Source organism: Giraffa tippelskirchi, chromosome 11 (assembly GCF_054371585.1).
Source record: "Giraffa tippelskirchi isolate mGirTip1 chromosome 11, T2T-mGirTip1v1.2.pri, whole genome shotgun sequence".
Lineage (NCBI taxonomy): Eukaryota > Metazoa > Chordata > Mammalia > Artiodactyla > Giraffidae > Giraffa > Giraffa tippelskirchi.
The window spans coordinates 145,287,411-145,311,581 of record NC_137285.1 but is presented as its reverse complement, the minus strand read 5'-3'; the positions used below and the strand labels follow the sequence as shown (position 1 = coordinate 145,311,581).

Sequence of the window (24,171 nt, the reverse complement as noted above, 5' to 3'; positions counted from 1 at the left end):
ATCCATCAACCAGTCCCTCTCCCCCAGTAATTACCCTCCTGGAGCCCTTTTCCTGCTGCTATCTCCTGCACAATCACACCCTCCCCCTCCTGCTCTCTCTTTCCCCACAAATGGCCCTAATCACGGCTGATCAGCTCAGCCGTCTGGCAAGGATACAAAGGGGACCTGGGTTCTCAAGTGAAATTAGACATAATAAAGAACAAGAGTGCTCAGCCTCAAAAGCCCTTGAGAAATCCCAGAAGCCCCCTTCAGAATTGCCAGCAAGGGTCCCGTTTGCCTCCTTGGCCACCACTAACACAATCTGCTTCCCTCTAAGCCTGCCTTTCAGTTGAATGTCCTGGCCGCTCACGTCCTGCTGGATGGCACTGTTTTCCTACAGGGTTTAAAGGTTAGTCTGTAGGCAGTATTGCACCCTGCATTCTCCAGGGTAGAGAGAGACACTCAGAGTTCTGTGACTGACTGAACAGGCTTTTGTGGACTAGCCTGGGAGCCAGTCTGATTTTACGAATTTTGTTTCTATGGAAAATGCATTCTGGGTCCCAGCAACCTGGCTTATTCACTGACCGAGGTGGACATGGCTTATCAATTTGACTTCTTGCAAAATGCCTTTAGCATCGGCTCAGCTTAGAGGAAGATAAAAAGGCCCTTTCTGCCCTCAGTCTTCCCGACCTCAGCTCTAGAAATGTTAAGACACCCCCAACCTCTTCGCCCTATAACTCACTTTGAGATGCTAGTAAATAGCCCAGGGGAAGGAGGGGTGGGAAAAGAGGAAGGCAACAGCCAGGTATGTTGGATAGAAGAAAAGGAGATGGCCTCTGTGTTCATTTGCTGGGGAGGTCTTAACAAAGACCACGGACAGGGTGGCTTAAACAACAGAAATTTGTTTTCCGGAGGCTAGAAGCCTAATGTCGAGGTGGGTTTCCCCTGAGGCCTCTCTCCTTGGCTTGCAGATGGATGCCCTCTTACTGTATCCTCACATGGCCCCCTCTGGATGTGTCTGTGTCCAAACTTTCTCTTATAAGGACACCAGTCATGTCGGATCAGGGTCCACCCTAACGACCTTATTTTAATTCGATTAACTCTTTAAAGACTGTATCTCCAAACACAATCACATTTTGAAGCACCGGGATTAGGACTTCAACATATGAGCTTAGTGGGCATAATTCTGCCCAACAGTAGCCATTTACCCACATGGAATTCAAGCACCCTGTGTTGCCTGGCATGTGTGTGCGTGCTAGGTCGCTTCAGTTGTATTCCACTCTTTGCGATCCTGTGGACTGTAGCTCACCAGGCTCCTTGGTCCATGGGATTCTCCAGGCAAAAATATTGGAGAGGGTTGCCGTGCCCTTCTCCAGAGGATCTCCCAGCACAGGGATTAAACTCTTGTCTCTTATGTCTCCTGCAATGGCAGGCTGGTTCTGTACCGCTAGAGCCACCTAGGGCCTGGTGGGGGATGTTTAAGCTTGACAGGAGGTGGTCCCCACACAACATGAAGCATAATGGAAGGTGCAATGAACACCTGCTGTTCCCCCCACCTTTGGTAACTGATTATTTGGGATCCTGAGGCAATGAAGTGTAGACAGAGACTGATTCAGCTCATGACATCTGTAGAAACTTGATTGATACCAGGAAGCTGCTGGCATCTTGGGATCAGTCCAAGAGTGTTTCACATCTAAAGGCAGAGGAATTCCTTCAGAATCTAAAGTTTAGATTTAAGCTTTTGTGAGTCAAAAATTCCTTCTCCCACTGAATGGGTGTTTCTCACCCTCCATCCCCACAATGGCCAGGACAAGTGGCGAGTGCTTTATAGGATGGGCAAGCCCTCCAGGGCCACTTATATCCATAGTGTGAAAATGTTTGTCTTTGAAATTCTCACCTAAGAATTTCATCTCCCTCTGGCAACTGGCCCATGTGTCCTGGAATCTTTTTGATGTATCTGGGGTTTACTTGGCATCTTCAAGTAAGGATATTGATTGGATCATTTTATGTGTCTGCGTGCTAAGTCACTGCAGTCATGTCCGACTTTTTGCAACCCCATGGACGACCCTCCAGGCTCCTCTGTCAATGGGATTCTCCGGGCAAGAATCCTGGAGTGGATTGCCATTCCCTTCTCCAGGGGATCTTCCAGACCCAGGGATTGAACCTGAATCTCTTGTGTCTTTTGGATTGGCAGGAGGGTTCTTTAGCACTAGTGCCACCTGAGAAGTCCAATCAGTAGATTATCAGAAACCCCAAAAGGCAGAAAGCAAACCTGTCACCTATGGGAATGTGAAACCTCTAAGCCAGCATAGAGCAGATTAGTCCCAGGAGGACTCTTTTCTTCAATTAGACAGTGCAGGGCAACTGAGAACTGGATCCCAGGGAACAAGTCAGGAAGAGGAGGGAAAGAGTGGATCTGACTTCAGACTTTCATTTTTTGACAGAGGAACCTGTTATAGCCCCCTTCAATGGAAACAGCCCAAGATTTGGGATCTAAGAAGACCTGGGTCCATATCTTGGTTGTGTGGCCCTGGGTAAATCACTTAATCCCTCTGGATCCTGTTCTAGCATCTGTAAAATGGGAATGGTGAGGGACAGGGAAGCCTCATGCTGCAGTCCATGGGGTTGTGAAGAGTCAGACATGACTTGGCGACTGAACAACAACAAAAAAATGGGGATACCCAAAAGACATCATCTGGAAAAATGATGAGCTCAGTGTCCGGCACATCACGGGTGTTTAGTACTTACCAGCTCTTTTCTTCCTGTTCTCCCGTCCCTTAATCTGTGTCTCTGGGTCTTTCCACACTCACCTTGTCCAGGTAGGGTGACTGTCACACCTCTTCTTGTCCCTTCTCCGTAGGGCAATAGAGGCCTGATAGTGCAGCATGAGAGTTCCTAGGCTTTCCCACCTATAAATTCCACCTAAAAGTGGTTGGATATGGCGATATCTGAGTTGCTTCCTGCCACAAATGTGATACTATAGGCTTGTACAGTGTTGTTATGAGGCCAGAAATATTACTTTCATTTTATAGAGGAGAAAAACAGAGGCACAAAAAGGTTGAGTAGCTTGCCTGAGATGGAGTTGACAAGGCAGGCTGATTTCCAGTCTCTGTGTTCATGACCATCCAGCCATTCTGTCTCTTTAGAAAGATCATGAGCGATTATTATAATAAAGACTCAGCTCTATAAGGATGTCTTAGTCACAAAGAAGGCATCAGGGCCCATGAGTCACTGACAGTATTGTCCCCCATCCCTCCCCAGTCCTGGGGAGATGTCTGGGTGGAGGAGCCATGCTCTGGGCTCCAGGCTGGTGGATTTCTCCCACCTCATGTACTGACTTTCATTTGTCTAACTGCCCATGAAGCAGCTTTGCTCTCCTGGGCCCTGGGGAAATCGGGCTGGAAATCAAAATGCTGGCTCTCTGTGGTACAGGTGGAGGCTATGGAGAAATGCTGCACCCCTTCTGAGAAGTCTCCAAGACCCTGGTCTTTGGGCTACGGAGCCCCAGAGCTCCTGGATCACCTTCCCAATGCCTTGGCAGAGGGCTCTGGGGGAAGCCTGGGTACCTGGAGCGGGGGTGGTGGTGACAGCCCAGGTGGAATTCAGGACAAGTCCAGGTAAGGGCCTAACGGGCTGCAGGCTGGGCTGAGAGCAGAGAAGAATGAGTGGTATCCTGAGTCTCCATGGAAATCACAGTACAAGGCTAAGGGGGAGGCATGTAGACTGCCAGCAATCCCAGAGGGCAAAAGCTCCTCATTTTTCAGAGATGGAGACTGCAGTCCAGAGAGGGGAGGGAGCTGGCTAAAGTTCCACAACACATTGCTTGCAAAGTTGGGACTAAAGTGGATATTTATAAACCCCGTGGGGACCTCCCCCACCTCTTGAGTCAATGCTGAGAGGTGTGTAGGATAGAGACCCTATCTATGGATTCTAGCCTCCCTTCTGTGACCTCTATTATTTAGCATTGCACTGCCTGACCAGCCCAGGGTTCCAGGCTTGAGAGTTCAACCTAAGACCCTTTCAGATAGGCCTTCATCAGCCACCAATTTTATGGGCTTGTACAAGCCATTTCCCTTTAAAAACAACATATGGCTAAATGATGCCTGGACTCCTGCCCACTGTCTTTCCTTTGCTAAGTGACCAAGCCAGAGATATTTCAGCTAGAGGTGTTTCCTAAAGCAAGAAAGACCATAATTTAGGAAGGAAGGGATGACTGAGGAACTAGCTTTAGTTGGGTACTTATTACGGGACAGGTGTGTATTAAAGGCTTTACATGCATTTAAATTTAATGTCACTTAAATTTCATGTGAGCAGTGTGAAGCAGGTATTATTTAATTCTCATATTACAGAGGAAAAAAACTTAGGCTCAGAGAGAGGAATTTCTTTGCTCTTAAACACGGAGCTAGTAGGTACCAGAGCCAGAATTCACATTCAATGCTGTTTGACTCTCGGACCCCAACATATATTGCACCAAATCGCTCTTTTAGGAAAATCATGAATGTAGGTGAGTTCCCCCCTAGTGAGGCAAGAACTTAGATGACATACCCCAAGTCCTGAGCCTTGGAGGAGGACCTTAGGGACCTCCTTGGAGGAGGACCTTGGAGGAGGACCATGAGGACCTTAGGGGATCAGCCACCTGCTTCTCACTGGTGCTCTGGATTTCTCTTGTGATGTGGGCAAATGCTCATCCCAGTGAGTCCACGGGACCGAATGTACAGAAGGGGACACTGAGATCAGAGAGGCCCAGATACCACCTTAAGGTAGCATTATGTTTGGGGCAGAGTTAGAACTTGAATCCGGGTCTCCAGTAGCTCAAGAGTTCTGGTGGCAACCCAGGCTCTAGGGAGCTGTCCGTGGTACCAACCAAAAATCCACACTCTGTACCTTGACTTGAGTTCTTACCTAGTTTGGATTCCTGCCTCAGAATCAGGAGACAGTCTGACTATTGTTGTTGCTGTTGTTCAGTTGCTAAGTCGTGTCTTACTCTGTGACCCCATGAACTGCAGTATGCCAGACTTCCCTGTCCTTCACTATCTCCCAGAGTTTGCTCAAACTCATGTCCACTGAGTCAGTGATGGAGAGAGACAAAGCTCTGAGAGGGCAAGGGCACACAGCAGATCTCTCTGCCATTGGAATTATCACACACTGTTGCCTGGGGATTGTGCATTTCTAGATTGACATTTCAACTTTTCTTGTCTCTTTGGTTCACCATAAATGTTGTTTGAGACCAGGCTTTAAGTTTGTCTTGAATATTGACTCTGTTAAAGTAATAGAATGAAATATCTTACAAACATGTGATATTTGCTCATTTTTAAGGTGATTTTACTTTTAATTTTTAAAGCAACCTTTTGAGCAAGACAGAAAGAATAGAAACTAGAGATGAAGAGATTCAGAGAGACTGAGTGATTTTCTTGGGGTCATCCAGCTATGGAGTGGTAGAATCAGGATTGAATCTGGCTTTTTGATCTCTTTACCCTGATGTACTTTGTATGTGCTAATGCGTGCTCAGTCGTGACCCCATGGACTGTAGCCTGCCAGGCTCCTCTGTGCATGGAATTTTTCCAGGCAAGAATATTGGAATGAGTTGCCATTTCCTCCTCCAGGGATGCAAACTGTATGGGGACCCACAATCGAGATCAAAGTTCCCTTCAAAGATTGGAGAATGAGCATGAGAAACTTAGCTGAGGGTTGAGAGACAGAAGACCAAGGAAGCAAATAGAAATCAAAATGATGTCCACTGTCATCAGAGGGTGTCATGACCACAACACTCTTTCCCAGTAGTGTGTGGACCCTCTTTTGGGCTGTTAGATTCTGAAGATATGTGCAAGGTGATTGTAACATATAGACTGACCCTCAATCATGGATCCAAATGAGGTTAAACAAATATCTTTGCTTCCAAATCTGCTCATCTCCATTTATGTCACTTCCCAAAGTGGGATTAGTGGAAATTTTCTGTAACCACTCTGTTTATGAGTGTGTGCATGCTTACAGTTGAGCACATATCAGCCCACCCTTCCTCCCTTTCTCTTTTTACTTTATCTCTTCCTTTCTTATCTTACCTTCACCCATCTCTTCATTGAAGCAGAGGCAGGTAAGGAACAGGTGACCAAGGACCCCAAGGAATGATGGTGAGGGCTAGGGGGGTGGGGAAGCTGGGAATGAGGAGTTTCAGCATCACCATCTCATCCAATCAAGCGTTGAAAGAAAGCTGCGTCTCCCCTCCTCACCCCTCACCCCACGCTTTATCTGTAATAAGCTCCCTTTTCCCAGATTGCCATGGAGGAGGAGGAGAAGGTAGAAAATTATTCCTGTTCTTCTCCTAGAAAACTTTAAAATGCTATCACCATGGAAACTGCTCTTGAACAGTCATGGAGCATGCCTGTGGGAGAGGGTAAAGGCAAGGGAGGGGAGCGGCAGGGAGGATGAGGAGGACATTCGTGTGAGATGCTCAGAGGGTCTCCCCACCACTTCGGCTCTGTTAATTCTTTCTGTTTAGTTGACGCATGATAGAACCAGGCTCTCTGGCCTGAGAAGTATTCCTTGGAGGTGAGTGGGCACAGGGCCATCCCTGGACTGGAGACTGTATGTGTGAGAGTAGGGGAGGGGTAGAGAGATAAAACAAGACTTCTGTATGCAGATAAATTTGTAAACTAGACAGGGAGAAAGAACTGACACTTTCCAGAACTTGCAACATGCCATGCACTTTATTATATATTCTTTTTTTTTCTTTAAATCTTGACACAAAGCCCATTTGACCCCCATTTTACAGAGGAGGAAGCTAAGTCTCTGAGAAGTCTGACTTTTCCAAAGACACATTGCCAGTCAATGCCAGTCTGTCTCCAAATGCTACCGATGTTGCTGTTTATTCAGTGTTTAGTCATGTCAGGCACTTCTCTAGACACTTAATGGATTTATAACTTGTATAGCCATGTGAACAAGGAATTTTTTTACCACCAGCTTACAGAGGAGGAAACTGGAGCTCAATGAGGTTGAAGAATTCTCCCAAAGTCACATGCTAAGGAGTGGCAGAACCAGGATGAGAAGGCAAGAGACAGGGCTGGGATGTGAATCCAGGCAGGTCTGATGCTGAGTCCAGCGCCTTGTTTACCACATGTTGCAGCCAGATAATATACAGGAGAGTGAAGGGGGTGAGGGAATACCAAGCATGAGCTGAGACCAGGGTGCCTCAGCTGGTCCAGTGCAGACCAGGGTCACACGGGCCTCTCTCAAAACTTGTCTCTAAGGCACTGTTGACCCTGGAAAGTCTGATCCAGTCTCCTCACCCTGGAAGTGAGGAGAAGGCTCCATGCTGAGCCCAAGGGACAGGAGCTTGGACAACAGCAGAAGATCCTATCTGAATCAAGAGACAGGAGAGTGGGGTGAGTGGAAGGGAATGGTTGAACAAGAGGGAACCTATAATGGATAAAGCCCCTCACAGCTTAACTGGGGTGTACTTCCTTTCCCTGAGGGAAAGGGGAAGGAAATATATCAGTCAGAATGGGCTAGGTGACGCTGTGGTAAGAAACATCCCCAAAGACCAGTGGCTTAATACTCTGAGGCTTAATTTTCATTCATTTATTTCTCATTATATTAGTTAGCCTTGGCTAAAGTAGCAAACCATGCATTTAATATTTCTCCCAATTCGGTGGGTTGGCTGGGTGGTTCTGGTCTATGCCAGTTCAGATGGGGCTAGATGGTTTAGGGTAGCCTCAATTACATGTTTGGGGTTTCAGCTGGGACAAACTGGACCTTTCATTATGTGGCCTCTCTTTGTCCATTCACATGGTGGCAGAAGAGTTTCCAGCCACAAAAGAGGGCAAACTCTAATGTGCCATGGCTTTACAAGTCTGCTTGCATTGCATTTTCTAATATCCCATTGGCCAAAGCAAGTCACATGGCTGAACAGACTCAAGGGGTATGGGAAGTAGCAAAGTAATGTTGCCAAGGGGGAGTCCCTAAAGGGGTGGGAGGAGTACTGTAGCCATGTTTACAATTGACTACATTCTTCTCCACTGAGGGTCAGCAGAGGCGGTGGGCTGGGGGATGGGAGGCAGAGAGTCTGTCTTCCTCATTCCAGGGCCCAGGCTGCTTGTGGCTCTATCTTATTGCTGCCATGATTACTAGGTAGGAAAAAGAGAGAGTGGTAAACTGCACGAGGGCTCTTAAAGTCTCCATCAAGGAGTGATGCCCTGCTTTTGGTCTCAATTCATTTGCCGAAACAACTCATGTGACCACACCCAATTTCAAGGAGGGAGGAGTAGATCCTACCACAGGCTTGGAAAGAGAACCACAGACATTTGAAGAGCAGCACTGTTGACTACTGCAGCATCATTTATGGAATCCTACTACATGCAAGTTAAGAATATCATCTCCGAGTATTCTGGCATCTTTCTGTTTTCCAGCTAGTGAAGCAGAGTGGTTGAGAAACCCACTTGAGAGCACACATCAGATAAGAGGTAGGGCCAGGATTCAAGCAGAGCCAGGACCCCAGAGATGATGTGCTTTCCAGGCTGGTCATGCTTGTCCCCTACCTCCACAGAGAGAGGACAGAGAGAATTCACAGTTGACTTCGATTTCCTGCAAGGAGGTGGGTAAGGTGGCCTTGACATCATTTATTCACTCAGTCAGCTAGTCTCTTGATCCATAATTATTTAAATGCCACCATGGACAAGAGGAGGAGGGAATAAGACAGACCTGGTCCCTGTCTGCATGGAGCTTATTGGTTGAAATAACCACTTTTGATCCTGAAGGTCAGAGATTTCATGAGGTCCTAGCTTTAGGAAGTGGGGAGTTTCTAAGGTTGGAGAGGCTCATAGGGTTCCCATTCTAACAGGGCTTCCCCAAGGATCAGCAGAGCTGGGGCAGGGGAGGGTGGGCAGGCACTATCTCAGAACCTGGGCTTCATGGAAAGCCTGGGGAGCTGGCAACCTCAGTGCAGCATCCTGTGGGAGCAAACAGCTCTGGAGTAATGCATTCCAGGCTGTGGGCAGAGCCTCTCCTGGCTCTCTCCTGCATCCGGAGAAGGTACTGAGCTCACACAGGATGGGAAGGTTCTGGGAGCCCACACAGGTGAGCTTCTTGCAAAGCCATGAGGGCCCTGAGAGCTCCCAGACCCTGTCACCCCAGATGTAGATTGTACCCAAAGAACTTTGCAGTCACCTGGCCCAGCCTTCTTCCCCCCTCCCCGATCATGCTTCAGAGCTCAAAGCTTGGCTGGTGCATGCTCATCACATGGTCAGCGAGCTCCCCCGGGAACCCGTCTCGAGTGAGGCACTCACTACCTCCCCGAATCAGTCTGTTCCGAAGTCCTTTTGATTTTGCTTGGCTACTTTGCTCAAGAGCCCACACAACCCACATGCCATCAGCCACGTGGAGCCAGCACATGCCAGGATGCTGCGTGTCCTGGGTGCAATGTCACCCTTGTGGCAGACGGGCTGCTGGTGGGGAGCGGGTGTTTTTTTGTGAGTGTGCCTAGCCCCAGGCAGATGGGCCTGGCTCTGCCGGGCTGTCAGTCAGAGACGCCGAAGCCTTAACTCACTCTGGCTCCAACGAGTACAACTATTTATAAAAGATGAGGCCTGCGGGGGAAGAGGGAGAGGCTGAGACATCTGCTCCCTCTGCCAGGGTGGCCAGCACTCCCCACACTCACCCCCCCAGTCTCATCGCCCTGGCTGGAGGAGCGTTAAAGGCCCCATCAGCTCCCCAGTGAGCCCCACCAGCCCCACCTCTCCTCCTGCCCGTGTCCCAAATGGACCAGCTCAGGGATGTGACTGCAGGTGAGGGTGTCATGGTGGCGGCTCCCTTGTCCCTCTCCCTTCCATAACCAGCTTCTGGAGGGGAGAGGGCAGTTTCTCTTGGAGGGATGAAGCTGGTCTCCCTCTCTGAACATGCAGTGGCATGTTTGCCTCTTCCAGAGCTGATCACCAGGGCTTATGTCCCCTCTGAGACTGGAAGCGTCTTGAGGGCAGGGACCACGGATGGTTCTCTAGTTCTGTCCCAGAAGTATGGCCCTTAGGGTCCTACTGGAGCAGGTGCTTGCATCCGGCACCTGATGGGGCTGTACTGCACTGTGGAGATGGAGCTGGCTCTGGAGCCTTTTCGAGCAGGAGAGACCAGGATTTGTATCCCAGCTCTGTGATCCTCTCTGCACCCCAATTGATCAAGTGGAAATGAAAGGAATGGCTGCCTCTCATGGTTGTAATAATAGTGCATACTACCTGTTATGATAGTTTTCACTGTTCAGTGAATGACTGAGCTCTGACTTGAGGAGAGAGGTAATAGGGAGCCACTGTAGGTGTTAGGGCAGGAGCATGGCACAATGGAAGGGATGTTGCAGAGACTTGGCAGCTGAAGGGAAGAATAATAAAATAATGATACAAAAAACTCCATAACAATAGGAACACAAAATTAAAGAGTGTCTTGGCTGTCCTTGCATCCTTTTTTTCTTAATCAGGCAGATCACCTGGAAGTCATTCTGGAACAAAGCCATGCCCAGGATCGAGAGAGTCAGGGAAGGGAAAGGATGTAAGGGGAGCAGGGAGACAGGGGACTGATGGGATCTGGTGGCTCAGGGAAAAGATATGATGGAAAGATGGGCTTTAAGGGAGATTTTGAGGTGTGGCTTTCTCTGCTAATATGCAGGCAAAGCCAAAAAGGCAGCCAGGTCAGCTAGGGTTACATGTGTGGCTTAGCTACTATCCAGCTGTGTGATCATGGAAAAAGTACTTGACTTCTCTGAGCCTGTTTCCTCACCTCTAATATCCAGAGAATGCATTGCCATCCTCCCACACCAAAAAAGCTTTGTTCCATCCCTCCTGCCCCTGGGAGGGCAATTGCACAGAAAACATCTTAGTCCATCTGACTCCTTTCTGTAGAAGGTGGGTGGCTTTCCTTTGAAGGAGACATTTGAACTCACCTTGAGAGCAGGGATGTGACAGCTGGAAAATAGCAGGGAAAGGCACTCCTGTCAGAAGGCACAGCAGGAGGAATGACATGGAGGCAAGGCTGGATCCAGCTCCTGACTTGGCTGCTGTCTCATTATTTGTGCCTCTACCAGGTCTGTTATTGTACACTCTCCAGGCACCTGGTGGACTCCAGCACTTAGAGAGCACTTGCAGGTGGGGATTTCACCCATTTCTTGCTTGGGATAAGTTGAGGCAGAAAGATCATCACTGCCAAAAAGGGAGAACAGAATTCGGAGGTCTTTTTGGCACAGTGTGTGGGAAGGAGGCTGTCAGGGAGCAGGCTGGAGGGGGAGGGTTAGACTGCAGTCACGTTAGTTTTGCTCCCAAATTGAAATTAAAGATCATTTCAATTCCGGATGCTGGAAATGTCTGAGTTCATTGCTTACCAGGATTTTGTCCATGTTCTTGTTCTAGATTCAATTAGAGCAGTTTAAGGTAATTAATTAAATTTGTTATTTGATTAATAAAGACAGAAATTCAGCTACATTGCTGGGAAGGAGGACGCCACATTGGGATTTGCTAGCAAAGGTTTGGGAAGACTCCTCTCTTCCTCCTTTCTGCTCCTCCAACCCCAACTTACTCACCATATCGTCCATGGACACACTACCACTCTAGGTTCACCAAGGAGTCAGAGGTTCAAAGTCAAGGCCCTGTATGTAGTTGTGTTCCAAAAGGAGCAGGGAGGCTGGGCTGGCTGGATAAACGTGGTCCATGGGGGAGAAGTAGGGAATGAGAAAGAATGCCATTAAGGCACTGCTTTACTTGGAGGGGGTGGGATGATGAGTAGGGGCCAGAGGGATTGCAGCAGGCTGGAAAGAAGCTGGATAGGCACAGAAGCTGGGGGCTGAGAAAGTGGCAGGAAGTCAAGGGCCAAACTACAGAGGTAGAGGGTAGGGAGGAGGGGAGGGGGACATCTAGCCAAAGCCAGGTGGGGCTGCCTAGCAGAGGCTGGATATAGATGTTAGGTGCCAGCATTGACAGTGGGTCAAACCAGGAAGGAAAGGTCACGCCAGACACCAACATGGAAAGTCAGAGTGGGTCAAGGTTTAAAACTCAGAGGATTTCTAAGTATGATACAAACCTTAGAATTCCACAACATCCAGAGGAGTAGATTTGATGATATCAAAAATATCTTCATGGAAACAAGCACTGTGAGAATCAAAAGACAAAGGAAAAGCCGGGAAAATACTTGAAGCTGTTATCACAGACAGAGGCTAAAATCTTCAATATATTAAGAGCTTCCACAGATCAATAAGAAAAAGAAAACTGTGAGAAATGTGGAAAGTGATTAGATATGGACAGTTTCTGGAAAGGAACTACAAACGGATCTTAAGCATATGCAACGTTGCTCATTTTCTCCTGTAATAGGAAAAGAGAAAATTAAAAATAAGCAGAGATACCATTTTTATCTATCAGCTTGAGCAAGGTTAAAAAATATAATATACTGAGTTGAAATTGGTATGGAACAATAGGTACTCTCCAATAATGTTGGTCCTACCTCTATGGAGGACAATTTGTTATCTATCAAAATGATAAGCATACATATCCCTTGACCCAGGGATTCAACTTCTTGGAATTTATCCTACATATAACATGATAATTTATCGCAGCACTATGATAGCTTGATGAGAAAGAGCAGAAGGGATCATGAAGAAGAGACTGGTGAATAAAGGATCCAGGTAGTGAAATACTATGTGGGCATGAAAAAGAAAGAAGCAGCTCTCCATGTCCTGATGAGAGAAGATCACCAAGACAGGTTGTTGGGTGAGAAAAAAAGGCAAGGTCCAGAACTATGAGTATAGAATGCTACTATTTGTACAATATATAAAGGACTGTATAAATACATGTGTGCTTTTGCTTACAAAGGTGTAAAGTCAGTCACTTGAATCTGGGAGCAATAGCTGCCCTTTGGGGAGGAAATCCAAATGACTGGGAGATAGGAAAGGAGGGAACTTACTTTCTTGTATATTAACCCTGTTATGCCTTTTGAATTTTGTACCAAGTATATGTGCATCCTATTTAAAAGAACAAATTGAATAACAATTAAAAAAGTAAGCTAAGCAGGCACAGACAGGGTCAGACACCTAAATCTCAGATGTCTTCCATAGAGGCTACCCTCAGATTTTAGATTCCTTTTCATACAGATACCATCCAGGGGTCTCCTTGGGAGCCCCACCTCCTAATATGAGGTGGAAGCATCGCTTCACTCAGAAGGTGGACTGGATTTGCAGATAAGGGACCATGGAGCAGTTCGCCCGGCTCACTCCCCTGCAGGCTCAGGCCAGGGAGCATGGGGTTCAGGAGGCGTGGGCTTCGGACATAAACATGATGGAGAAACATGATGGAGCAGAAAGAACCCAGTTCCAGCCAAAGCCCTCCTCACTGGGCCTTCAGTTTCCCAACTGTAAAGCCAAGCCATTTGGGCCAGATGGTTTTGATGGGCCCTTTGTCCTCTGGGGAGTGGTGCTTAGGGGGTCTCATGCAGGACTTGGAGGAGCAGTGGGGCTGGGGGAGCCAGAAGGACAGGCGGGCCGTAGTGTCCCTTTGTCATCTCTCCTACATGGCATTTGTGGTTTATGAGACGCTCTCACAATCTCTTCTCACTTAGGGCTTATAGCAACCCATGAGATAAGTGATGGTTATCCCCATTTTCCAGATGAGAAACTGAGGCTCAGAGAGATAAAGAACGCTTCCCAAAGTCACACACCTAGGAGGGCTCAGATCTAGTCCAAACGACTCAAGGCATCTTCCTCTCTCATGCCACAGCTGCCTCCTCCTTGCCTGCTGATTTTTGAAAAATAATTTTATTATTTATTTATTTTTGGCCATGCTGGGTCTTTATTGCTGCTCAGGCTTTTCTCTAGCTGCGGAGAGTGGGGGCTACTCTCTAGCTGCCGTGTGCAGGCTTCTCCTTGCAGTGGATTCTCTGGTTTCGGAACACAGGCTCCAGGGCTCTAGGGCTTCAGCGGTTGTGATGTGTGTGCTCAGTAGTTGTGACTCCTGGGCTCTGGAGCACAGGCTCAACAGTTGTGGCATAGTTATTCCACGGCATGTGGGATCTTCTTGGATCTGGGGTCGAACCCATGTCTCCCGCATTGACAGGTGGATTCTTTACCGCTGAGCCACTGGGAAGCCCTTATTAATTTAATTTTATGGTGGAGTGGAGAGGGGCCACATCTGTCCCAGCTCTGGGACGCCAACCTAGCTCTCGATCCTTGCCCTGTAGATGCTCGGTCAGGGCGGGGCCTCAGGGGACCCTCCAGTGGCCATTCCCACCCCTGACACTCCAGGTGACTCTGTGACACGCCCTCCCCCTCTCCCTCTTATAATTAGACACGGAGGCCTTGGGCAGTTGACTTACTTCCCCCCTACTCCAAGCCCATCCCTGTTCCTCCAGGCGACCTTACAGAGACCTCAGGTCTCCCACACTGACTCCTCTCTCACTCCAGGCTGGGTGAAAGGGCATGAGCCTGTCTGGGAAGCCATTCCTCCCTGTCTACAGCCTGTCCAGTTCCTGCTGCGACCTCAGCTGCCATCCTTTCTTATCTCCTGCTGTATCCAAGACGACCGACAGCTCCTACGAGGCAGTGAGAAGAGAAAGGCGTGGCAGGCAGGGTCAGTTGAGCAGTCACAGCTTCCCGGCTGAGGGGGCCACCTGTTCTGTCTGAGGGTCTCACGGTGGGAGGGAGCAGACCGGGCTGTTCGTGAAATTCAAGGAGGTATGGTGGTGGCGGGGTGGGGTGGAGGTGGTGCTTTAAAGGCACTGAAAAAGAAGCTGTTTTAAACACCAGTGCCCCAGGCTCTGGCTGAGCCAGCCTTTATGGAGAGTTGGGAACCGTGTGAGTGTAGAATCAGAACTGGGTTGAATGCCTTCCTCCAGCCTGACCAGCTGTGTGAACTCAGGTAGGTTTCTTGACATCTCTGAGCTTCTGTTATGACTCTGTTCATGGACTCACTGGTAGTAGTTTGGTCACTAAGTCGTGTCTGACTCTTGCAACCCCGTGGGCTGTAGCTCACCAGGCTCCTCTGTCTGTGGGATTTTCTAGATAAGCATACTGGAGTGGGTTGCCATTTCTTTCTCTAGGGGATCTTCCCGACCCAGGAATCGAACCCAGGTCTCCTGCATTGAAGGTGGATTCTTTACGACTGAGCCCCCAGGGAAGCCCCTGGACTCACTAGGGGCGTGCAATGAAACTTAATATATGTTGTAAGCACTGAGTCTTCAGTGCCTAAGAGCATGTGCTCTCTGGTCAGAAAGGTTGGGTTTGAATCCCGGGCTTCCCTGATAGCTCAGCTGGTAAAGAATCCACCTGCAATGCAGGAGACCCACGTTCAATTCCTGGGTCAGGAAGATCTCCTGGAGAAGAGAAAGGCTGCCCACTCCAGTATTCTGGCCTGGAGAATTCCATGGACTATGCAGTCCATGGGGTCACAAAGAGTCGGACGTGACTGAGTGACTTTCACTTTCACTTTCTGCTATGTGAACTTAGCCAAATGATTTCTCTGTGTCAGGTGCCTTCGCTGTGCAATGAACACCCCACAAATCAGTGGCTCAATCCACAACTGCTAATTTAGCTCATGGTTTTGGGGGTGAGCAGTTTTGGTTGGGACCAGTTGAGCAGTCCTTCAGGTCTGGGGAGGGCTTGGCTGATCTTGGCTGGGCTCGCTCATGTGTCTGCTGGCAGTTGGTGGGTCCCCTGGGACTGGCTGATCAATTTGCCTCATTTGGGATGAATGGAACTTCTGGGCCTCACTGCATGTGATCTCTCAGCCGCCATCATGCTAGTTTGGGCTTATTTATAGCCCAAATTCTTAAATTAAAAAGCTTCAGAAGTGTCCAGAGAGCAAGCCTCAATGTGCAAGCATGCTTCAGGTCTCTGCTGGCAACAGGCTAACTTCTGTCTCACTGGCTAAAGCAAGTCAGGTGGCAAAGCCCTGAGCCAGGATGGGAGGGCACATCTAACAGCATCCCACGAGCAGATCGGGGGCCACCACTGAAGCCATCTATCGCTGCATCCTTGGGCCTCAGTTTCCTCTATAAAATGAGTATGATCTTGTATCTTTCTCAAGAGATCATTGGGAGGCCTAAAATGCAGTGAGCAAATGTGTGTAAAATGCACACATCTTTTCAGTACTGAGAGAGAATGAGCAATCCACAAGGTGAACTGTTAGCATTGTTATCATCAGGAGCCTTGGGAAAGACAGTCAAAATCCCACGTGGTGGGCTCTGGGGCAGTGGTCATGGCATAGATTCCTGAAGGACAGCTGTGGGGCTGCTTCTCCTCTCAGAGGAAATGGGCAGTGCCAGGGAAAGTCGGTACTATGGTGGGGGGGGTCTCTTTGCTTCATACCCTGGCTACAGGGAAAGGGGTGCCCACTGCAGCTCCCGCTGGGGATTCGGCCCTGGGCTCTGCCCCAGGATCCAAGGTATGGCTTTGCTTCTGCTTCACTTCTCTCCCTCCTCCTGGGCTCAGGCACTTCGGGATCTGGAAGAAAGTTGTCAGGTTGTCAGGGCCTGTGCTCACCTGTTGTGCTTGGTTTGGGGAGGGACTTTAAGTGGCTCTTAGGGCTTCCCTCATGGCTCAGATGGTGAAGAATCTGCCTGCAACGCAGGAGACCCAGGTTTGACCCCTAGGTCAGGAGGATCCCCTGGAGAAGGAAATGGCAACCTACTCCAGTATTCTTGCCTGGGGAATTCCATGGACAGAGGAGCCTGGCTGGCTACAGGCCACGGGGTCGCAAAAAGTCAGACATGACTGAGAGACTAACACTTTCACTTGAAGTGGCTGTTAAGCTGGAATCCTAAATCTTCTCCCCGTCGAAGCTCATGTGGATCGTTAAGTAACCCTACATGTCATGCTCTCTGCAATGCTGTGTCTGCCACAGCCCACATCTGCAGGGTGGTGCATGATCTGCACAGGTCCACTGAGTATAATGTGGTAACTGGCAGGACTGGGTATGTGATCTGGAGCTGGAGTTGGCCTCTGTGATGTCACTATGAGCCAGCCCGTGTCCCTGGACAATTGTTACAGCTTTGGGAAAAATCCAAGAGGCTGCCATCTTGGTGAGCTAGCGCAAGCCATCCACAAGCAGGGGAGGAGGATTAACCTTTGATCAGACCTTTGAAAACAAGATTCGTACAAGTGCCTGCACAGACCCCAGCTTGGCAACCACAGGTCTGGTACAGCCCCCTCATTTCCTTGGTTCTAGGGGTCCTTTCTGAGCTCACCCAGGCAGTTCCAGGGAGGGGGCTGGTCATTCCTTCATTCACTGAATCTTCATTCTCCCTCATGTATCAGGCCCCATCCCAGACACTGGAGCTAGGACCGTGAGCCACATCAGATGCGGGTCCTGCCCTCACAGAATTCACGGTCTCAGGGAGACAGAGATTAATTGAGCACATGAATAAATGTGAAATTATATGGCCAGATGGTTTTCTTTTTGAAATATTAACCTTCCTTCCTTCCCTGGCATTTCCTCTTCTTTTATAGGGCATTTGGACTCAGAATACTCACTGCCTCAGGGAACAGATGACCCACCAGAAGTTAGAAGTCAGTTCTTGTCTCCTGAGTGTCAAAAACTGATGCCTAGGTGTGTGGGGGGAGGGCGGGGGTGGTGGTGGAAAGAACCAAATATTTGGAAGATGCAGGAAGCTCCCAGTCCCCAGATCAGATGACGCTTCCTCGGCCAAGGGAAGGTGGAGTGACGAGGGGGGCGTGGGGGTGTGTGTTGGAGATGGGCCACGGGCTTGCCCTGACCCCTCCCTGTTTTCTACTGAAATAGGTTTGGAGGATCTGGGAACAGAGAGGACCTGCCTCCCAGTCCCCAGGGTAGAGGCTGAAGAGGTGAAAAAGACTCTGGTCTATTCCCAGAGCAAGTACAGAATTGACTGCCTGAAGACCTCAGAGCACAGCCCTAGGCCAGCTCCTCCGCACCCTGGCTAAGCCTCACCCTGGGGGCAGGGTAACCAATCCGCCCAATCCCCCTGCTGCTGGACCCACTCCCGGACTCCCAGGTAGGCTGTGCACCTTTTGTTTGGGGGAGGGAAATGTTTATCTGAGTTTTTTTTTTTTGACACAAGCATATTAGTCACTGAAGTTCCTTGAGCCTGGCTGCTGCTGCTGCTCGGGCACTTCAGTCATGTCTGACTCTTTGCGATCCCATGGACTGTAGCCCACCAGGCTCCTCCATCCATGGGGATTTTCCAGGCAAGAGTACTAGAGTTGGCTGCCATTTCCTTCTCCAGGGGATCTTCCCAACCCAGGGATTGAACCCGGGTCTCCTGCATTGCAGGCAGATTCTTTTACCAGCTGAGCCACAAGGAGAATACTGCATTATTGCAGCAGCCACTTCCCTGCTCTGCCCATCCAGGACCATCCTGTTAAACATCAGTCAGGTCTTGTCATTCCTGCGCTTAAAGTCCTCTGAAGGCTCCCTTCTCATTCAGAACAAAAGCTGGTGCCTTAGCCCACAAAGCTGATGGGATCTTGCCCTTCACATCCCCTACGGTCTCTTCCTATCCTAACTCATCCTCCTTCCTCATCCTGAAGTACTATTGACATTCCTGCCCCAGGGCCTTTGTACTTTCTATTCCCTCTGCCTGGCACTCTCTGCTCCCGAGATCCAAGCCCTCCTCCAGGGGTTCTTCCCGACCCAGGGATCGAACCCACGTCTCCTGGGGCTCCTGCATGGAGGGCAGGTTCTTTACCGCTGAGCCACAGGGGGTGCCCCCTGAGCCCAGCAGCACCTGACATGGTTTTTTGACAGCCAGACATGACGTGGGCTACTGCCCCCTCCTCTTACCTGCTCCTGCCCACGCCCTGAAAGGTGAGTCAAGTATGAGGAGCGGGTAGAGGAACCGCTGATTCAACTCTCAGTCACGGGGTTTCCACTGTCCCCAGAGCTACTGTGGGCTGGACTGCCCATGAGGGGCCAGCCTTCCTGACACAGAGAGTCCTCGAGTCATAGTGGGGGTGGGGTGGGGGGGTAGGAGGCGGGGATAAGCTTGGTCACGCCCCAAGCTGGGGCCGTGACCTGACATAATTTCCATGCTCTCTCTGAACGTGTTTCCTCATTGGTGAGATGAGGACCACTGTCCATGTTCCCCAGGGAACTTGTCTTCTTGCAGTGCCCATCGAAACTGGTAAGTCTGGCTTTTTCATTCATTCAACAAAAGTTTACTGAGCACCTACTATGTGCCGGGTACCATTCTAGGTGCTGGGAATACAGTGGTTAGCAAAATAGCAGCATTGTTGTCCTCATGAAGCTTATATTTTTGGCATAAAAAAAGCAGGCAGTTGAATAATGTATAGTGTAATGTCAAGTGGTGAAAAAAGCCATGAGGAAAAAGTAAATACAGAAAAAATAGAGAGAGATTAGGGGGTGATCTTTGGAGTAGGATGATCAGAAAAGGTGGTAGAAGAGGAGGAGGTAGTATTGAGCAGTCAGCTGAATACTAACAAGGTACAGGCCCCAGGCCCCAGGGATATCAGGAGCAGAGAGTGCCAGGCAGAGGGAATAGAAAGTGCAAAGGCCCTGGGGCAGAAATGTTAATTGTACTTCAGGATGAGGAAGAAGGAGGAGTTAGGATAGGAAGAGACCACAGGGGATGTGAAGGGCAAGATCCCATCAGCTTCGTGGGCTAAGGCACCGGCTTTTGTTCTGAGTGAGAAGGGAGCCTTCAGAGGACTTTAAGCGCAGGAATGACAAGACCTGACTGAAGTTTAACAGGATGGTCCTGGCTGGGCAAAGCAGGGGAGTAATGCAGGAATGGATGTGGCAGGAATGCAGAGGAGACATGATGGCAGCTGGGCCCCAGGGTGGGGGTGAGGGTGGGGGGGGGTGGTAAGAAAAGGTCAGATGCTGGATGTATTCTGAGTGAGATTTGCACACTCGGGACCCTCCCTCCACAGTGGCCTTCCTCCTAGGTCCCAGCCCTCGAGTTGTCTCCTAGCTCCCCATCCCTAACAGGGATGGGCCTGCGCTCAGCCTTTCTGGGGGGAGGTGCTGACGGGGAGCCAGTCTTGCTCCTGGCTGGTGCCTGGCATGGCCAGGGCAGGGCTGCGTCAGCTGCCAAAGGAAATCCCTCCCCAGAGGGAGGGCAGGGGATGTCAGGTATGGATGCCCAGGCACACACACAGCTTCATTCATTGGGCAAATATTTACTGAGCATTTACGATGTGGAAACAGCTGTGAACAAAACAGATGAACCTCCTGACCCCATGGAGCATCCACTTTTGTGGAGGGAGAGAGACGCTAAACAGGTAAGTGAGTGAGTGATATAGTTCATCAGAGTTTGGTAAGTGCTATGAAGAAATATAAGGCAGGGAGGTGGGATTGGAGGTACCCCACCCCAACACTCCATCTTCTTTACCTGCTCAGCTTTCCCTGTCTTCCACAGCACTTGTGTCCTTCTAATATTCTATATGAATTATTTCCTTATTAAGTTTAAAGGTAATCTTCTGCATGCCTTTTCCCTGGTCTCCTGCAGGAAAAGACACCCCATAAGGGCCAGGCTCTTTGTGAATCTGGTTGATGAGTTCAGAGCATGAATGAGTGGGATGAGAGGGGCGAGGAGGAGAGTAGTATGCCCCCCCAGAACCCTCCTACCCTTAGACCAGCAGCTCCAGTCCAGCAAAGGGACAAGGAGGGGTCCTCTTCACTCTCCACCTGGTCACCCAGGCTGGGTGTTGACAGGTGGGTGGGATGGTGCAACCTGGGTTATACTGGGCACAAGGTCATCCTGGAGCCCACCAAGAGTCCTCTTGCAGTGCCGGAGCAGGAGGGACAGAAGTTTTGTGTCTGCCCCCAACCCCATTCCCCGCCGCTCCCTCAAGATCAAAGGCAAAGGCTTTTAATTCTGCACAAAGTTCAAGCCAGTTCACAGGTCTGGGGTCTTCAAGGCTGACAGCTCTCACACTGCTCCAGAAGTGAGGGGAGGGTCTGCTTGGCACCTGCTCTCCTGTATTTCTCCCCATCTGATGTAACTGCTTTATCCTTACTGATAACCTGTGACAGGGAGGCTTGGACTGATGGGCCCACTGAGACCCTAATGCTTTCCCAAGCCCCCTCAGTGCACTGCAGAGAAGATGCTGGCAAAATGGGTCAGCTCGGCTTCAGGGCCAAAAGGCAAGGAGGGGCCTGGGGAGCTGGGACAAGAGATTGGCAGGCGGGCCTGCAACAGGAAGGTCTGGAAACTTTGTCACAACTGCCTGGTGGTCTAGGCCACAGTCACCTAAAAATGAAGAGAGAGGGGGTGTGACAAAATGCTTAAACAAAATTAAAATGACTTCCTTGTTATCGGACTTCTCAGGACCTTTATACGTTAATAAGAAGCATGATGCTAAGAGGAGTCAACGCAGTATTTCTCAAACTCCTGTCCATGGTATCCCTCTTTTGTGGAGGATCTTGAGGGACCAAGGTTCCTCAAGGTTCCTTTGAGAAATGCTGGGCTATGTCAACAGCCATCTGAGATATGAATATGAGGCTTTTGCTTCCCTCCCTTCCTGCCTCAGTCATCTTTCCCTCTATTTTTTCCTCTGCTAATCCAGCTTGCATAAGACTACTACCCCATTAAATCATAGAAAAACACTTCACTCTGCTGTGGGCGTTATGGAGCTACTGAGTTATGTAAATACAAGGAAATCAGACTTCTTCATCTGGCATTCAAAGTTCCAGTCCAGCTTTCAATTTAGCACCTGCAGTTCCCCTTCCTTGCTTCACCCAAACCTTTCCCCTTACAGCCCCAGGATAGCTGTGAACCTTTGCTTTGAGCCTTTGCTTTGCTAGAATATCCCATTTTCCTTCTTTTAGGTCACCTCCTTCAGGTAGCTTTCCCTGATTATCCCAGCCATGCCTCAGAAGGTGAGAACCCCTAACTGTTCATTTAAAATGACTATAAAAATCACCCCCTATATAATCTCGGAGAGTATAATTATGGGCACCCAAAGGAACAAGTTTATCAGGGACTCAAAGGGTGGTCCAGTGGCCTTAGGAAGATTGACCACGGGCCTTCTGACTTTCTTAAAAGGACCCCTAAAGCATTTGCCATGCATGTAATCTCAGAATTCCCAACCCAGGTTTGTCCTTGGCTAATTTAACTTTTCCCTTTGATGTTTTATTGTGGAAAATTCAAACATATACAAATGCAGAGAGACTATTATATTGATGGCTCCTCCATCTGTCATCTAGCTTCAACAATGATCAATCATGTTTCACGTCTACATCTACCCACTCCCCTGTATCATTTTGAAGTGAATATACCCCAGCTACTGTATATTCTATCCATATTCAGCTCAATACATTTTTCTACAATTTTTTACATAACTACAATACAGTTATTCCACTAAACAATTAAGAATAAATTCTAAATATTATAAAATATCCAGTGACTGTTCAAATTTCCAGTTGCCTTACACACCTCTTAAGTTTATTTTATAGTTGGTTTGAATCAGGAGCCTAAGGAGGTTGGTTGATATATCTGTCTCTTTTAATCTATAATCCTTCTCAATTTCTCTCTCTCATTTTTAAAAATAGACTTAGTCTTTTGAAACAGTTTTAGGTTCAAAATTGAGAGGAAGGAACAGAGAGTTCTTGTACATCCCATGTTGCTAGCCTGGCACAGTCAGCCCATTTTCAACATCCCTACCAGAGAGGTACATTTGTTACAATCAGCGAACCTACACTGACACTTGATAATCACTCAGAGTCCATAGTATACACGAGGGTTTATTCTCGGTGTTGTACACGCTATGAGTTTGGACAAATGTTTAAGGACAGGACATGTATCCATCATTTTAGTATCACACAGAGTATTTTCACTGCCCTAAAAATTCTGTGTATTCTGCCTAGTCATGCCTCCCATAAGCCCTGGCAACCACTGATCTTTTTACTGTGTCCATAGTTTTGCCTTTTTCAAAATGTCATATGGTTGGATTCAAGCAATATGTATCCTTTTCAGATTGGCTTCCCTCACTTACTGATATGCATTTAAGTTTCCTCCTAGTCTTTTCACGGCTTGATAACTCATTTCTTTTTTAGCACCGAATGCTCCACTGTCTGAAGGCACCACAGTTCATCCATTTACCTACTGGAGGACATCTCGGTTGCTTCCAAGTTTTGGCAATTACGAATAAAGCTGCTATAAATATCCGTGTGTAGTTTTTGGCGTGGACATAATTTTTCAACTACCTTTGGGTAAATACGAAGAGTACAATGGCTGGATTGAATGGTAAGAGTATGTTTAGTTGTAAGAAACCGCCAAACTGTCTGCCAGAGGGACTGTACCTCTCTCCTTTTAATTTTCATTTTTTAAAGGAAACCGTGCTTGTCCTGCGTTTTCCCTGTGTGGACTTTACCGGTTTCATTCCCATGGTGCCCTCTAACTCATCCCTCTGTCTTCTGTAGTCCTGGTAAATTGACAATTAGTTTTTGAGGCTTGAGCAGATTCAAATTTGGCTTTTCCGTTGGGGGACACACAGCGCCTGCCGCCCCCAGTCTGGGGATGTTAGCAGCTGTGGATGTTCGAGATCTAGATCCATTTATCCATTAGGAGTTGCAAATTGTGAGATTCTCATTCTACCATCCTTTCTTCATCTGCAGGCAGGAATACTTCTAAAAAGAGAAATGTCCCTTACCTACGATTTGGGTACCCCGTGGCACAGTATGCATGGAAAAGGCAGGATAAATGCTTCATTCTTTCCTTTATTTACCAACTAATTACCTTTTAATGGAGTGATGCTGACAGCTAACACTTGTAGAACACTTACAGATCACCAAATGTTTTTATCAACACTATCTCATTTCATTATCACAACAACCCTGTGAGGTAGGCACGACAGATGATGCTATATTTTTTATCTCTCATTTATATTTTTTGCAGATGAGCGAACTAAGGTCTGGAGTAAAAGGACTTGCCCACCCTCAGAGAGCTACTAGAATAATCATCACTAACATAACAGAGAACCCTAACCCTGTGCCAGACGCTGTTCTCTCCATATCAGTGAACACATTTCCTTCTCGTGACAACTCTACGAGCTAGGGAGGGGGCAGTGATTATCCCCAGTTCACAGACGGGGAAGCCCGAGGCCCAGATAGGTTAGCTAACCTGGTAATAGTAGTGATTATTGTTTATTGAGCACTAACTGTGTGCCAGATGCCTTGCTAAGTGCTCCAAACAACATAACACACTGCTCTGCCATCTGTTGTGTGGTGAGTTCTTGCCACGTGG

General features: G+C 48.5%; 2 long non-coding RNA genes across 2 annotated transcripts; one reads left to right on the top strand and one right to left on the bottom strand.

Moving 5' to 3' along the window:
* Window positions 1-8,571: 8,571 nt before the first annotated feature.
* On the bottom strand, window positions 8,572-14,175 carry LOC145525467 (uncharacterized). The gene is made up of 5 exons (XR_014068228.1): window positions 13,651-14,175; window positions 12,025-12,092; window positions 10,895-11,150; window positions 10,197-10,326; window positions 8,572-9,557 (listed from the first exon to the last, which is right to left on the bottom strand). It is a non-coding gene; the product is annotated as an uncharacterized LOC145525467 (long non-coding RNA).
* Window positions 14,176-14,297: 122 nt separating this feature from the next.
* LOC145525461 (uncharacterized) lies at window positions 14,298-23,089 on the top strand. The gene is made up of 10 exons (XR_014068221.1): window positions 14,298-14,558; window positions 16,894-17,119; window positions 17,435-17,534; window positions 17,727-17,958; window positions 18,190-18,339; window positions 18,711-18,770; window positions 19,053-19,086; window positions 20,133-20,206; window positions 21,756-21,806; window positions 22,983-23,089. It is a non-coding gene; the product is annotated as an uncharacterized LOC145525461 (long non-coding RNA).
* The last annotated feature ends 1,082 nt before the right edge of the window (window positions 23,090-24,171 follow it).